General features: G+C 37.0%; 1 protein-coding gene across 1 annotated transcript in view; it reads right to left on the bottom strand.

Moving 5' to 3' along the window:
• Positions 1-16,699, bottom strand: part of LOC124634000 (monocarboxylate transporter 10-like) — an 89,777-nt gene that overhangs the window by 45,067 nt on the left and 28,011 nt on the right. The gene's annotated exons all lie outside the window — the stretch shown is intronic.

A 16,699-nucleotide genomic window follows, 5' to 3' on the forward strand; every position in this document is an offset into this window, starting at 1 on the left:
AAACAAACAAAGTTTTCGTCTTTATAATATTAGTATAGTATAGATAATAATGCTTAGTGTCTTGTAAACGACTTAGGCTGCCCGCCCGCGACCGATTTTTTGTGGGGAAAAATAGTGCAGCGCACACGTTCTACAAAAAGTCGGTCAGATTATCTGTCCAACAAAAAGTCTGACGTGAGCGGACAGCCTTAGAGCTGCGTTACTATTAACAACGTAAGGTAGGCCCTTAAGAGTGTTATCTTTGCATGTTGAAGGCAGAACATTTAATGTCATTGTATGGCTACAATGGCTTGTATGCATATGCTAATGCATTATGTTGTTTGATATCCTTTGTGCAGTAGTTAAGGTGATGAAATGATGTGTTGAGTAAAACAGTTGTTTCAATATGTCTGTATCTTTTATGATATGCATGCATACGGACATTAAGTTAATTTTGTTTAATAAGAGGCTTTTTTGGAAAGTCCCCATGTTTTTATTTAATGTTAAGTTGTACTTTATGGTAAAGTTGATATTTATAAACTTCAATCCTGTTTAGAATTCAGTCTTGAATTTAATTTAGTTGCGAACTAGATATTTTACATACACAATATTCTAAGTAAACTTTTCTACGAATGCTTGAATATTTCTGCTCATTTCTATACAAATTTTAGTCTACATTATCAGTTGTCTCATAACAATAAAGTGTGAAACAATAAACTGTGCGATACACTATCTTCAGAATGTTGCGTCGTAAAGAAATGCCGAATTCAGCTCGATGTCTCCCTGAAAACTTCTGACGTCACGCGTAAATATAACGTCAAAAGTATGGGATACAATAGGTATCTCGAAAGCAACAAATTATGATAGAGATGAAGAAAAGATTTAAATATTGAAATAAATAGGTAATTAGATGACATCAGAATCCAGTTCTACATCCGGTTAGACTGGAAGCTGACCCCAACATACTTGGGAAAAGGGCTCGGAGGATGATGAGATGACATCAGAATGTAGAAGTTAAAGCTGTTAGAAGGAAGATCCTAAATCGTGCAAATTATTCGAGTGACTATTAATTTGAATATTAAGATCATTCCCATCAATTGTCGAACGAAAAACCACTTGCTATATACAAGTTACTAAGAAGGTAAGTTATACCGAAATAGTTTCAGTAATGTAGGGTTGCAGGTTTTCATTTTACAGTAAGTACACGGAAATTGACACCAAGTATTTCCTTATCACTGAAGGAAGCATAAATTTAAACCACCCTCTTAAAATCGGATCCTTAGCACCATCGCATCCCCGTTCAAAAGAAGCGCATATAATGTATCCAAACGGGCTCGTTATCTCGCTGACGATACAAAAACTCGGAAAAATGTATTAAAAACGCGGAGGGCGCGGTCTTCGCCCCACGACGCCCGCCTCGCTTATTTGATAAATAACCGCCTAAACAATAAATCACCGTGCGAGGAGGCTGCTGTATTTTACCAAGATGTGGTAGAAAATGGAGAACTTATATGCTGAAATTTTCCAAGACCGGGAGATTGAGGAAATGTCGTGGACATAAAGGAGATCATGGACTGCGTTTTCTTTTATTGTTATTGTAGTCATAGTCAAAACAGTTAGTTCTAGGTCTAGTAAAACTTATGATCGAGAAAATTTATTACTGAAAACACTTCTGCAACTCCTTGTCCTCATTGTTCATACCTATCATTCATCATCCTCATTGGTCTTACCTTGGGCATGCAATTGTGAATTACATGTCTACGTCCAACAAATAACGACTTAACAGTGAAAAGTGACACTGTTATTTCAAATTACTTTAGTCTTAAATACGTCCAGTCACTGCACGTTCCGTCAACTGTCAGTCCTCCATTTCTTCATTCTCCGTGTTCGTGACCGATATTACAATTTATTCCAGTTCGAGTGACCAAGTGAGAGCGTCGCGACAGGAAACCTAAACGCTAGTTGTTGTCGTGTTTTTATTACTATTTGTTCCGTTGTTTGCGTTTTTCAGTCGGCTGCCATCCGAAACTTGTTGGCCAAAACGGACAAAACAAGTCAAATAAACATTGAGGTTATTGTATAAATAGATTCTTATTTACATAGTCGGTATAATTATAATTGATGTTGGTTGGTTTTTGTGTCGTTTCTGTTTTATTATTTTTAATGTACTTAGCTTGAGTTGAACAAACTTAGTAAAAGTTTGTTAATTCTTTGCTCCAGTTGGACGTTGTCCCTCGGCTTACAGATCACCAACACCATATTAGAAATTTATTTACAGTAGAGATATCAAAGAAAGCATGCCGATTCGATCGTCACCATAGTTTATTCTTAATTCAGTAGGTAATTTCAAGTTCAATTCTTAATTCAGTAATTTCAATTTGTGTCGCATGTTGTTCTAAGTCCTTTGGTACCTACATCAAATAGCAGAGCAATAGCAAGCTCAGCAGAGCTGCTTCGCGCGTCGTCCTGAACTAAATCGGACCAGTAAGTAGTTGCTGGGTTTAGCCCATACAAGCTAACATAGGTACAAACTCTGCAAAATAATATTGATAGGCATAGAAATATTCTTATATTAAGTATGAGTATTCAGACTGAATCACCTACATGGGTGATCAAGGTTATTTATGTATATGTTGTTTATTTAGTCTAGGAAGTTTGTGAGACTGGCTATCTTATGAAAATGAATGATAGAGAAACTTGTGAAGATTTCTTATGAACGCCCATGTAAACTTCTGATGGGGTAGCTACATCCAAATAAATACAGAATTCTATTCTTAAGGGTATGTAATATCCGGGGCTGCAGGTTGTTCGAAAGAGATACCGCGGCCCTGGCACATAAAAGGCCTACGACGGAACACGACGGTTTTTAGTCAGTAAGAGTCTGACACTCCCGCTCTCTGACACCGCTGCTAACCCACAGCGACGTTACAAATCATCAAATGACCCCCCTTTGATGATTTTTGACGTCGTTAAAAAAAAGGGTATGGGTTCCGAAAACATGATCTATCACACCAAAGTTGGTATCTTCTGTCACCCAAGACAGGGGTTAGTTAATGAATAATTACTCGACTTAGCCGAAAGAGGGACTTCGATATGTAGGTACTGGGATCAGGTGTGCCTTTCTGAAGGTCCCTAACACTTCGGTAAAATGCATGCCATTCGTCCCTTGTAAATTACCTACAGTTAGCTCAATATAGATTACCCATTTCTTCAATCTTTTCAACACAAAACATTAAATACATTTTCATGGGAAAAAATATAACAGCGAAAATATATAAATAGATAAAAAATAAATATATATATAAGCATTACTTATTTGATTTCTACTGACTTTGACTTTTTTCCCTTACTTATGCTTAGAGCCTTCCAGTATATTGGTAAGCAAACTTTCAGAACATGTTCTGCCATCTAGAGAATTTTCAGTGTAATGTATGTATTTCAGTAGTTAGCTACCGTCATGCCATCTGTCTTCTTCTTTAAACAACGCATAACCAAATGTCTGGAAGCTAGAGATGTGTTTGTAGAACGCGAACGTAAACAAACTTGGAGTTCCTAGATCTAAGGATAGATGGCGCTTTACTCAATATCGTATAAAAAGTTCTCGCTCGCTGTTAACCTCAGAATAGTCGTAAACAGACATATTTATCCATTGGGGTCTTGCTTGATCCTGTTGGTAATTAGAGCCCTAATTTTGGATTGAAGCGTAATTAAATTAAATAATAGTTTTTTGTATTAGTAGGTACCTAAAACATTTTTGGGGCAACATGATAAACCAAAAAATATGTGCGATGTTGTCGGAATAAGTAGGATATAAGAACCTAACTTCTTATTGTGAGGAAGCTAAGCGTTTTGTTTTGACACATTTGGAGCAAAGCTAAAGAATACCTAAATAAATAATACTTTTAACACCTTTTGCGGAACGTACTCAAGTACCTAGGTACAAACAAGACATGAGTGTCGTCGTGTGTTAAGCTCAATTTATGATATTTGTCTATGACTTTCACTCTACACATGGTGGCCGGATTAGCCTCACATAAAAACGATTTTCACATGTTTCCAACATTTGTTAGGTCTTCCTGAAATGCCATTTACGACCTGTAATGTAATTTTTATATAGGTAAACTTTCAACTTAGCACGGGTCGCAAATATGTTTGTTTAGACTACATTTACATACACATTTTAGTATTAGTAAACTCACATTTCATACAAACTATGCCACTTAGAACGATTTACGGTTCGGTATTAACCAAGGGGCTGTTTCACCAAATGTATTCAGAAACTTACCTTTAGCAGATCAGCTCAGTTAGATAAATTCGCCTCTCAACTTTTCAATAAGTAAATATCATCATCATCATCCTCCTGCCCTTATCCCAATTTCATTTGGGGTCGGCGCAGCATGTTTTCTTCTTCCATACTCCTCTATCTCCCGTCATCTCACAAGTGACATTCTTTCTTACCATATCTACTTTCACACAATCCATCCATCGTTTTTTTGGTCTTCCTCTTCCACTATATCCGTCCACGTTCATACTCATCACCTTCCTCACAACATGACTCTCATTCCTCCGCATCACATGCCCATACCACGACAGCCGGTTTCCACGCAGTTTTTCTGATACCGGCGCCACTTTCAAACTTCCTCTTATATACTCATTCCTCACTCTATCCATTCGCGTAACTCCACACATACCTCTTAACATTCTCATCTCTGCCGCATGCAATTGTCTTTCATTCGTCGCTTTTGTGGGCCAGCACTCTGATCCATACAAGACAGCAGGTCTGACCATACTCTTGTAAATTTTCCCCTTAAGTTTAAGGGGAATACGAGGGTCACAAGTTGTTCCCGTTACCTGCCGCCATTTCATCCATCCTGCGTTAATTCTGTGCGTAACTGTCCGATCTATTTCGCCATCGCCCTGAATAAGCGAACCGAGGTACCGGAAATCGGAGCAGACTGGAAGAAGTGCGTTATCAAGCGCTATGGCTTCAGGACTGGAGAGGCCGCCGAAATCGCAGAACATGTATTCGGTCTTGGTTCTGCTGATTTTTAAGCCAACATTCTCCAGTCTCTGTTGCCAACTCCCCAATCTGCTCTGGATCTCAGGTCCGTCTTCACTAACCAGGACGATGTCGTCGGCAAACAGCATGCACCAGGGTGCCTCCTCCTGTATGTCCGCCGTCAAGGCGTCCATAATAAGCAGGAAGAGGTAAGGACTTAAAGCAGACCCTTGGTGCAGGCCCACAGCCACACTGAACTGGTCAGTATTGCCGGCCGACGATCGGACATACGTACAGGACTGCCTGTACATCGCACGAACTAACTCCACATACTTCCCAGGCACACCTTTCTCTTTCATGGCCCACCACAACACTTCCCGAGGCACCCTATCATACGCTTTCTCAAGGTCAATGAACACCATGTGCAGATTCCTGTGCACACGTCTGTACTTCTCGCACAATTGGCGAAGTGCGAAGACGGCGTCCATTGTCCCTCGACCTGGCATAAACCCAAATTGGTTTTGGGTAATTTCACTCTCTTCTCGCACTCTTTTCTCTATCACTTTCTCCCATACCTTCATAGTATGCGACATGAGCTTTATCCCTCTATAGTTGCCGCAATCTTGCACATCCCCTTTATTCTTGAAGATGGGCACTAGCGAACTACTGCACCATTCTTGCGGGATGACTTCTTCATGCAGCAACTTATTGAAGAATAAAGTTAGCCACATACATCCGTTCCTCTTTAATACCTTCCATACTTCAGCTGGTATATCATCAGGGCCCAAGGCCTTTCCATTTTTCACACTTCCAAGCGCTCTTTCAACCTCATCCATGCTAATTTCTCTTACCAATCCCTTATTTACTTGTGCCTCTTGGAGTATTCCATTCCAAACATTCTCTTCATTCATAAGCTTTTCAAAATAAACCTTCCATATCTCTTTTATTTCCTCATCTTTACATAAAACCTTGCCAGATTCATCTTTCATGCATTTTATGTGGGTTATGTCCCTCGATCGTCTTTCTCTCTCTTTCGTAATACGGTAGAGCTCTTTTTGGCCTCTTGGACTGTCCAGGGAGTTGTACAACCTCTCCTGCGCCTTAGCTCTGGCATGTAATAAGTAAATATCAATTATGAATAGGTAAATAAACATGGTTGCCTATAAATAATTTACGGTTTACAGTTCTGTGCATAGAGCTGCAGTATATTCTCGGAAATTCTTAGTGATTGAGTAGAAAGCAGAACAAGTTTGTAGAAATTTTCATGAAAATGCCAAAGAATACTGCGAAATTTTTAAACTCGGAGCGAGAAAACGGAACGTTATCGCCTCAAAATCGTTGCGGTTATCGTCGTCACTTGAAATGTAGCGAATATCCGTGGAGAGGTCAAGTCTCTTGCTGGCGGGGCCAGTGGAGCGAATAGTGCCATCATCTGCACTGCAACGGGAAACTGCATTTCTCAAACGTCCTTTCATAAAGACTGCTCTACTTTACACTTTTAATGCCCTTTCCTCCAAAACTTTCGACTTTATTTCGTCGGTCGTCAAAAGTAATTCGATTAATCTTTAAATCGTCACGTTTCCTCTTTATTTAGTTCTTGAATTTGGGTCTGTTAGCTCAGGGGTTGTATCAATTGATTGAATGCGCGGGAAGTAGGGAAAGACAAATATTTTTAACGGTTTTGTCCGTATATCCTTGTTACTATTTATCTTTTTCCTTCCAAGAATAGTTAAGTCTTCAGTGACTCATTCACTTAGGATAGGCAATTATTTTTGGTTGTCTTGATCCGAATAGTCTGTCCGAATTCGCCTATTTATTTATAAAGAAAAGTGTCACGTAATATAAAATACAGCACGAGTCTCATAACACAGCCACAAAAGTGTTCTTTGAAATCAGAACTGATATCTGAATACACGACAACAGAAAGCTTTTGATGTATGACTGTTCACCGCTGTCTACTTCGAAAGTCAATCGAAACTTAGATACTGCAGAATGTTCAATAATTACTTTCTATGTGTATAAATGAATTTGATTTCGAGGAAATGAGTTCCTCTGTAGTAGACCGGTGAGATCCGCTTCTATTCGTTTTACAAACGGTTTAACAAGGCTCAGTTAATGGAATTTTTAATTCAGTATGTTCATGTTAATAGTTTGAATGTAGGAAGTGTTGTGGTCGATAAATATAGTTTCCATTGTCAGGAAAACTTAAGTACAAATTGTGGGTGGACGGACGCCTCGTGACATTAAACTTTCATTGTAGAACATGTTTTACAAACATGCCTGGATCCTGACAATCATTTCGTTTGGCGTTCTTATTTATCAAGAATGGCAAATTACAGACTTCTCTGAAGTTAAATTATTGTGGAGAAAAATCCATTATTTTCTAGGAATGTTAGGAACAAAAAGCCGCTGTTCCATCATTGCGACCGAGCTTTAGCAAAAAGTACGAAACAAAAACGGAATGATTAGCTGCTAAGATTTTTACACATTATACATATTTAACGAAACTGCTGCTGCCAATAATTACTGAATTACCGTACGTAGACGATAGCATCTTTTTTGATGCATTGATGCCTAGGCTGATACTTTATACTTAGCATTTCGGATGAATAGTGAATATAACAGTGATGTTTCGTGTAAGTTACAAAAACCAAACATTTTGCTTTAAGAGGAGTGAAGTTCTCGAACTTGGAGACTTTTTAATTCTCTATGGCCCCTATGCAAGTAGGTACGTATGTACATAAAATATTTATTTCGTTCTTTACACCACGCAGCTTACTTCTGCGTGAGTGTACACGTGACGTGATGTTGTTGCTCCAATTATAACTTACTTAAGGAAAATGTTTGATTTTTTAATGTTGATAACATGTGAGAAAAACATTTTTGAGGGTTGTATTTTGTTCAGTACCTAGATAATTTGGTTTCTCGTTTACTTGCGAGCCCAACAAATTAAAATAGAAAATATTATCTAAAAATGAAGAATTTGTAGAGAATCATTATTCCCGTCACGACTTTCAATATCAACATTATTCTTCTTAATTTGCTGTGTAGTTCAGTTTATAGTGAAGAAAGTGTCGATAAAACCTAAGATAGGAACGTTAGCAATTTAAATAGGTTGTGCCTTACAAAATAGAAGTCTCCTGGGATGCGAGAGGTTGAACAACGAACAATATTTGCGAATCGTAAATTCTTGACGATTCTAGAGACATCGCGTGACTTTGATTCCCTAAGGCTAGGAGGTAAGGTAAGTACCTACATTCCTTGAGCTCAAGATATTGTTTAGGCGCCAATGCTAGAAATGTACTCTACAATACACGTGTTACCTGGAGAAATGTTATTTTTACATGATCCTCATAGAAAAATACAATTGAATTTTTAAAAATAGGGAAGCCCTTGTTCAACAGAGGAAGATTTTAGGTTGTTACGACAACTAAGATAGAAGAAAAAATTATCTGAAATCAAGTAAAAAAAACAATTGAACTTCATCCCTGTTGTCCATAAGTGTAGTATCGTATATCTATTATACTTAAGTGCGTACACGGGTCAGAAAGAAAATTGACGTAGGTTAGGTTAGGCCCGTAATTTATAGAGGACTTAAGGATTTCACGGCCACAAGACGCATGGCTGGTCACGGCCCAATATTTTATGGTCACCCCAAAATAATTCTTACATTAATTTTAATATATTCGTTATGAAGGTGTTTTTTGTTTATTTAATTTGCATACTTCCTTATTTTTTTGCCTCAAAAAAAAAAATATTTTTCACCATTACATATATAATTTCCCCATGATTTATACCTATATAAAATAAGTGTGATACGATAGCTAATGGTGATATTTACCTCAATGGATATTTATCTATTTCTCTTGGTGAGAAGTTGCAGTCAGACAGTTGGATTTTAGTGGTGTTTTCAGTTTTCAGTAAAGTGTCGTAGAACTACTTAAAGAATACACATAAAAATGCGTCGTTGAAGTACCGAGAAAGGTGCATCGTTCGTAGTAAGAGACTGTTTTAAAATAAATTGGATTAAATAGCGTATAAAGCTCGCTCAGTTTGAGCGACACGTTTTACGTAAGCCGTCAGTTTAAACATATCGTTCTCGCATGACCAACGTTCCCTGGACTCAACAACGATTTCAATTTACTTTATTTTAATGAAATTATGTGTTTATAAAGTTGACAATTGCGATTCCCTCATGCCCAATCTAAGTCAATTATTTTGAAAATTAATATTTTATTGGTCAAAACAAAGTTTGGGTGTGCTTTCGTAATTGCTTAAATGAAACCCTTAACTTTAAAGGTATTGCCCTGGTTATAGTGAATTTCAAAGCGCGTGGTGTGTTTCATAAAAACATATGGCATTAATTGCATTACACAATACATGCCATAGAGATAGGCACAATTGCAAATTCTCACTACTTATACATTAATTAAATCAGATTACATATTTATTGTAACATGAAATTCCACACAGATTAATTATAATTTGAATTCAAAACTGACATCAAATTGTTAACACGAACCAACGATTTTCTACAATAATTGTATGCGATGATAGACAGATGGATAAATAGGTGTTCATATTTGCCAAATCACTCTTCTATTCACATTAGAGGAGCGAGTTAATCGGGAGAGTTCGGGAATGCTCGGCAGTAATCGGCAGCAGGACCATCCATCACTGTAGACCAGTCATCGGGCCGATTACACAATTCCTATCTACATGATAGCGAACCAAATTATTTGATGGCAGATGTTTTTGCTGCAATTATGAGAGATTTGTACTAGGCAGGAATGTAGGCAGTATTTCTACTTGGGAGAAAATAATAAAGGGATTATTTTGTATTGTGTTATAAGTAGTAGTCTTGGTAAGTAGGTAAGCAGTAGCATATTAAAATATAAATAAATCTCTAACAAAATCTTACCATTGATAAACGCCTGTACATAATTTCAATTAATCCAAAATGTTTTTGCTGTCATATGTAGAAAAATCCTGGTTAAAAGTTTTCTGTAAAATATACTTATTTGATCTACATGCAAAAGAAATGAGAGTCAAAAGAAACCATGTAGGTAGGTAATACTTATACTTTATTTTAAAACTATGGTTAAAATATTCCACGCCTGCATAATTCAATCATACTTTTTCATAGAGCGGATTATGTACGTGGAAAACGGTTTTCGCTCATGAAAATCCTTTTTTTATTTTATTGAACGTCATTTCTGGTATCCCACCGGTTTTAGATTCCGTAACCAGGAAATTAAGGGTCCTCCGCCCACAGGCCAAACAGTGGAATCAAGTCTATAAAAAGGACGTATGAAACAACGAATTGGAAACGGCAAAAATAATAGACAGTCGTTTATGTTCTATAATTAACAGTTAATGAAAACATAAAAGGAAACACATTTGAATTCATATTCTAAGTTCAAATGATCTGAGGAACACAGACGCACAGTTGGAGTTTTTCTTTTCAGCCAGCCAGCGGTCCGTGGATTGAATCCAAATTCAAAAGACTTATAGAGATTTTTCATACGTGGAAATTCTTTTTTTTTCTTTTATGAAGGTGTATCTAGGATGAACACACTTGTTTAACAGTTACAACCTCTTTTATGAAACTGTTTTACCTTTCAGTTACCTCTTACTCAATAATGTGGGTGTGAAGAAAGGAAAATGAGAAAAAGGTGTCATTAGCATAATACATTAAGTAAATTTACTTTATGTGGCTGAAATGTAGCGTGTCTACCATTTAGGCTTTTCGGGCTGTTTGTTTATGTAAAGCTCCATCAACCTTTAAGGTTGTTTGGTAAATACAATTTATTTATTTTTTGAAAATGTTGTCAGCTTTTTTATTCATTCAATCTCCATTTAACTTTCTGAGCCATTGGAACATTTTAATTATTAAATATTTAATTACATAAGTAATATTTCCCTAAGTAAATATTCATGACATAAATTGTTCCTAAAAATATGTAGCGTGCGAAAAGTATTGGAATTAACGCTACATGTTTTCCTAACATTCTTTTTATAATTACATTTCCATCAAGTTTGAAAATATTTTTTTCAGAGAAAACAAATTATTGTTGTACATTTTCATTTCAGTCGATTCCATAAAGTTTTTATTTATTTAATTTTCACGGTATCAATAGCACACCTAGACGAAATTTGTCACACGTACGAACCTAACGTGCGTCTCTGACTGTAAGCTAAGGTATTGTGTACTTATTTGCAATTCGATGGCTGCGAATCACATACGATCGCGAAGTCGTAAACAGAATGCCAAACATAGTTCAATGCTCAAATAAATCAGAATAAATTGATTAAGTACATTTAAATTTTATTGGATGCTATTTTAGAAGCTTTTGATGGGCTTAAAATAATTTATTGGGTGTCATTTGTCTGTCTAAACCATGTCTATAAATAGTATGTATTTACATGATACAAATCATACAAAGTTTTCACGTTTTGAGAGTTGCATAGATAAGTATATTGCTTTTCGTTTCGATTTATGTAGGTATAATTTAGAACCGTAATTCCAGTACTGTGGTTGAAATTGTAGACAACATGTTGACATAAAAATATAAATAAAAAGCTTCCATCTTTTTTGTTCGTAACTATTTTTTTGCCAAAAACTCACGTAAAAACATAAATGTTGTGTCGTTTGATTTTCAAATGCAGTTAGGCGCCATTTACCTCTCTCTGTGATCCGAAACGAGTTGGCACGTTATCATATTTCTCGTAAACTATAAAGCGAAACATGTGTGACATAGGTGCGCGTAGAAAACATATTGTACGCTCAAATAAAGACGCGTCACTCAATTTTGCGACTCGCTAAACCTTACGTTGTGATTGTCATTTTATCATGTAGCAATAGAAATAAGTACCTTTACGTTTAACTTAGAAACGTTTGATATCTAAAAGAAAAGTATTTTGCCGCGTCTGTCTGTATGAAGTAACTACCTCAAAATCAACTAAGAGATTTTCACGCGGTTCTCACCATTATACTTATAGAGTGATTAATGGTAATGGTCTGGGTGTCTATATAGTAGGTATAGAAGCTGTAGCGGATGAGAGTATTGAGGAAACCAGACTTAGTTTCATATGCAAGTATGTAAATGTTGATGTCAGTACATTAGTCTAGTCTAGTGGGATGATGCCATAATTACTCTGTTTGATGCAGTACTGCAATTCTATAAAACTCGATCAACAACTCGCATTTCACTTCGATTCGTAATGTCATTTCATACTTTAGTGGAGGTAGGGGAGGGATGGGCACTTTTTCACAATTTATTGCATAAAAAATCAGATTTTACAGATCATTATCAACTTTTATTGCCATTTCTTATATTCGGCTAGATATAATGAAAGAGCTTTCCTAAAAATTACACTCAGTTTCAACATTACGAGATATTTAAACGGTTTTATTTAGCTCACCCCGTTTGTTTTATTATTTATTCTTGGATCAAATTTAGTAATTCAAATTTCACCCTCTTCCTGTCAACCGATTGGTCTGAAATTTTGTATACACCTTTAATTAAATCCAATATGGCCGCCGGCACAAAATGGCACAGCCCCCTCAATATGGGTATCAAATGAAAGGGCTACACAAATAGAATACTGTCAGCAACCCCAGCGGGGCCCAACAGGGCCAAGGCCTGCCTGCACGTCGATTCTATAAAATTCGAACAACAACTCGCATTTCACTTCGCTATTCACTCTCACTTCGCATTCGATTCAGAACGACCTTGATTTTCCATTCTGTAAACATCACCTAATCACTTGTGAAGTGAAGTGAGCTCGACATCGACCAATGCTGTGCTAGTGACTTCCCCACTCGACAAAATGTCAACCGAGATTAATCAGTTTTTAATTTTATCAGTTTTGACACAGAATTTTAGCTAAATATGATGTTTTAGTTATAATTTGTTATTGTAAGGAATTTGAGGCAGCTTTTAAGTATAAAATAAACAGAAATCTCTAAATTCGTGCTGTGAATATAATCTATGCTTACCCTACGAAAAAAAATACTGACAGCGCCAATTTGCCTTTCTTGCTGATTTTGAGGAAACCTTATATATTTTTTTACTACGGCCGGATTGTTCAGAGCTTCCACTACTTCATTTATGCAACGAGATGCAGACGGTTGCGATAAATAAGTTCTGATGCCCTCTTTAATAACCTTCTGGTAACTGCCACTAGCCAAGAATGATAAAGTACATAGTATCTGTGAAACAATAAATCAATAAAAATGTAATACCTACTTTATCTGGATTTAGTGAAAACAAAATTGAGACCAATTTGGTTATTTTCATGCTTAAGAGAATACCAATATTATAACTGAAGTACAGAGGCTTTTGAAAACATATCAGCTGGCGGGGAAACCACATAAAGGGAATACTCCTTATTAAGAACTAAGTGTTTTTCTTATTATTGTGTGCTTGATTACAATTTTTCAACTATAAACTGTGTCAATACTTACTTTTACACGAGTTGTAAGTCCTTTGCCTCGACGTTTTGTGGACTTTATCAGGGGCAGTAAATCAGACTCCAGTTGGTCAATTAGCTCCTTTGACAATCTATATATGCTCACATAGTCATCATCGCGAGTTAATAAAGGTAAACTACGAATTCTAGCAGATTGTTGACGCTTTTCTAAATTATCTAAAGCATGAGCTTCTTCTAATAAAGATTTAAGCAAAAACATTCTAGCCATCGTTAAATGTAGGCACTTAATCACTTTAAAACACTTAGAACTTTATTTAAACACTATTTTAAATATAATAGTCTCTAGATCAAGTTGGCAACGGTACCTGAAACAAGATTCTATAAAGGATTTTTCGCGCAGATTTATAACCTCACAAATTTTCACTGACGAAGAAGAGCAAAAATTTACAAATTATACATTACATGGTATGTCCAAGCCTCCCTACCATAGAGAGCATTGGACACTTTTGACTTAGTTTATGAAAAAAAAATCGGTAAAAAAACTTTTAAGTTAAACGGTTTTATCTTATGTGCACTGAAAACTAGAAAATAAAAAATAGTTACTTACCTGTCAACCTACGTAGGTGGTCCCGGTCATATTAGACTAAAATAAAAACGTGGGGCCCATTAACTATTGCTGTAGTACTCTCTTCTAAAGGTATAATAGGTGTGGATTGCATCGACTTACTATAATTGTAACTGGAGATTTTGACAATCAATAATTAATAATAGAAAATACACATACCTTTCATTAGTTTTCTCTTTATAACGATCCGAAACCGCAACAAAATATTTAAGTACTTTTACGAGTGTTTGTTCTTGACAACTCACAGAAATGACAGATAGTCTATGGATGAACACCGTTACCAGTCGGTAACGTAAACTACCCAATTAAAAAAAAACAAAACTATGATCAGAAATCAGAATAAAAGGACCCCCCTTTTATTCTGATTTGATCATGTCTCCCAACTGCCCATCTCTCCCCTACCTCCCCTACAGATAGACAGATTTTGACAGATCTGTCAAAATCTCGACTTTGATTTAGTTCAACTTGTCAACACGCTCGATAGTGAAGCGCTAGTGTAGTTTGACAATGTCAATCACGAAACTTTAAGGTAGAATTCCGTGGGTCGCGATTGTCGCAGCCGCGCGCGACAAAAGTCAACCTATGAAAATGTATGGCACCGTTGCCGAGGCCCGTGACAGTAGCGCGCGGCCGACGAATTTCGTGAGCCGCTCGCGGCCGTACGCTTCTCAACATGGTCTAGCGCTTAATAACATCTATAGAATTTTAGTAAAACCAGAATTAAATTTTTGACAAGGCCGCGAGCAGCTTACGAAATTCGTCGGCCGCGCGCGACTGTCACGGGCCTCGGCAACGGTGCCATACATTTTCATAGGTTGACTATTGTCGCGTCCACGGAATTCTACCTTTAGATCGAAGTCGAAGTGAGAGTGATGTCGAAGTGAGTTGTGATATTTTATAGAATCGACATGCTGATCGCAGTTAGTTGTTAATAGATCATCGTGAGTATGGAGCAGCTAGGGGCGGTAATAGACAGTTATGATGTCATGTCGCATATTGCATGTAAGGCATCGTTCAGACCAAACGTATTGTCGGCCGCTGACTGTGAGCGCGCGTTACGCAGTTTATTGCTTTTCCATATATATTGAAATTGTCGTTCACACCGAACCGACTATACGCTATTACGTCGCCTGTTGTCGCTGACTCTCAGTGGCCGATTATTTTACTACGCGACTATGCACGGCGGACGCAGATTGGCTACGCGGACGCAGTTGCCGAATAGCGCCGCTCCGCCGCGCTCGCACCGCCGCGCGCATCGGCCGCAATACACTCGAGAAACAAACTTCAATGAGGACAGACGTGACACGTGACACCTCGCGATGTTCGACACCGAAAAGTTTATTGCAGAAGTACATTCTAGAGAATGTATTTGGAATGCGAATTCAGAAGAATTTAGTGATAGAAACTTACGAAGATGCGCTTGGGAAGACATAGCATCTGTTATGTATGAAGATTGGGGGGTTCAAATACTGAGCTCTTTTATGTGTAGAATAGTCAGCCGCTCAGCGTACGCATCTAGTGTGAACCTACACGAGCCTATTCTTTTGTTCACACATGTAGCGCATCGTACGCTATAGCTTATTGTCGGCTTGGTGAGTACGCGTACTGCAGATTGAGTCGACGTTCATACTGGGGCAGACAGTGAGTATACTCACAGTCAGCGGCGGACAATACGTTTGGTGTGAACAATCCCTAAGAGTAGGGCAAGCTATTATGATGCGGTATTTCAATGTTCGAAACCGAGACATGTCAATTTCGAATTTGGAATTAGCCATTCTAATTTTGTTTTTATCTATTTTCTTTACATAACTACTCTTTAAGAATAAGAAAAAAGTATAACCCAAAAAGAAGAACGGTCTGCAAAGATGCGGGCTGCCGACAATACATACAGGCCGTGGTAAGTGTCAAATGCAAAAACAATAAATTCAGAAGAAGGAAAAATCCTCGCATAAACTAGGCTTAATATTTAAACAAAAATTAGAAAAAAGACGCAGAAGGGAATGCTAAAAACTGTAAACGAAAATTGTGTTGAAAAATATTGGTGAATAAAAGTCACAGCTGAGAGCTCTCGATTCTCTTTCAAAGTTTAAGTTTTCCTTTCAGTATCTAGAGAAAAGTTATTTAAAATTCGCATGTGTATTTTAAGCTTTTCAACGGTAATTTTCTTCTGCAAAATTATTATTTAAATATTATTACTTGCTATAAGTATTTCCCCACTTTAATTTCCCTTTCCTTGAGCAATTAAAGTAATTTCTTAAAGCAATTATGCGAAAGCCTGTGAAAACTTCTGAAATGTAATTTAATTATTATTTTATTAAGATAACTATAAATGTAGGCAATTTTGAATATCTTAGTGACTTTGTGCGAAATTATATTATTGTTTTTATAATGAAGATTTGTATAACAACTTGAGATACTGACTGGCTGACAATCTGATGACTCTTATGACTGATGATCAATCAACGCACAAGTAAAGGAAACTGCTAGGCTATTTTTGAATTTATTTTATGTTTACTGTTACGATATCTATTAAGCTTTCGCCCCCATCGGCTGCTCACTTTGACCCAATTTTCAGCAGTAATTGATTGATGGCGTAAATGTTTCCACTTTCTTGTCTAAAATTACGATATAGTTTACATAACACTACTGGGTTTATTTTC

The sequence above is a fragment of the Helicoverpa zea genome, chromosome 10, assembly GCF_022581195.2.
Source record: "Helicoverpa zea isolate HzStark_Cry1AcR chromosome 10, ilHelZeax1.1, whole genome shotgun sequence".
NCBI lineage: Eukaryota > Metazoa > Arthropoda > Insecta > Lepidoptera > Noctuidae > Helicoverpa > Helicoverpa zea.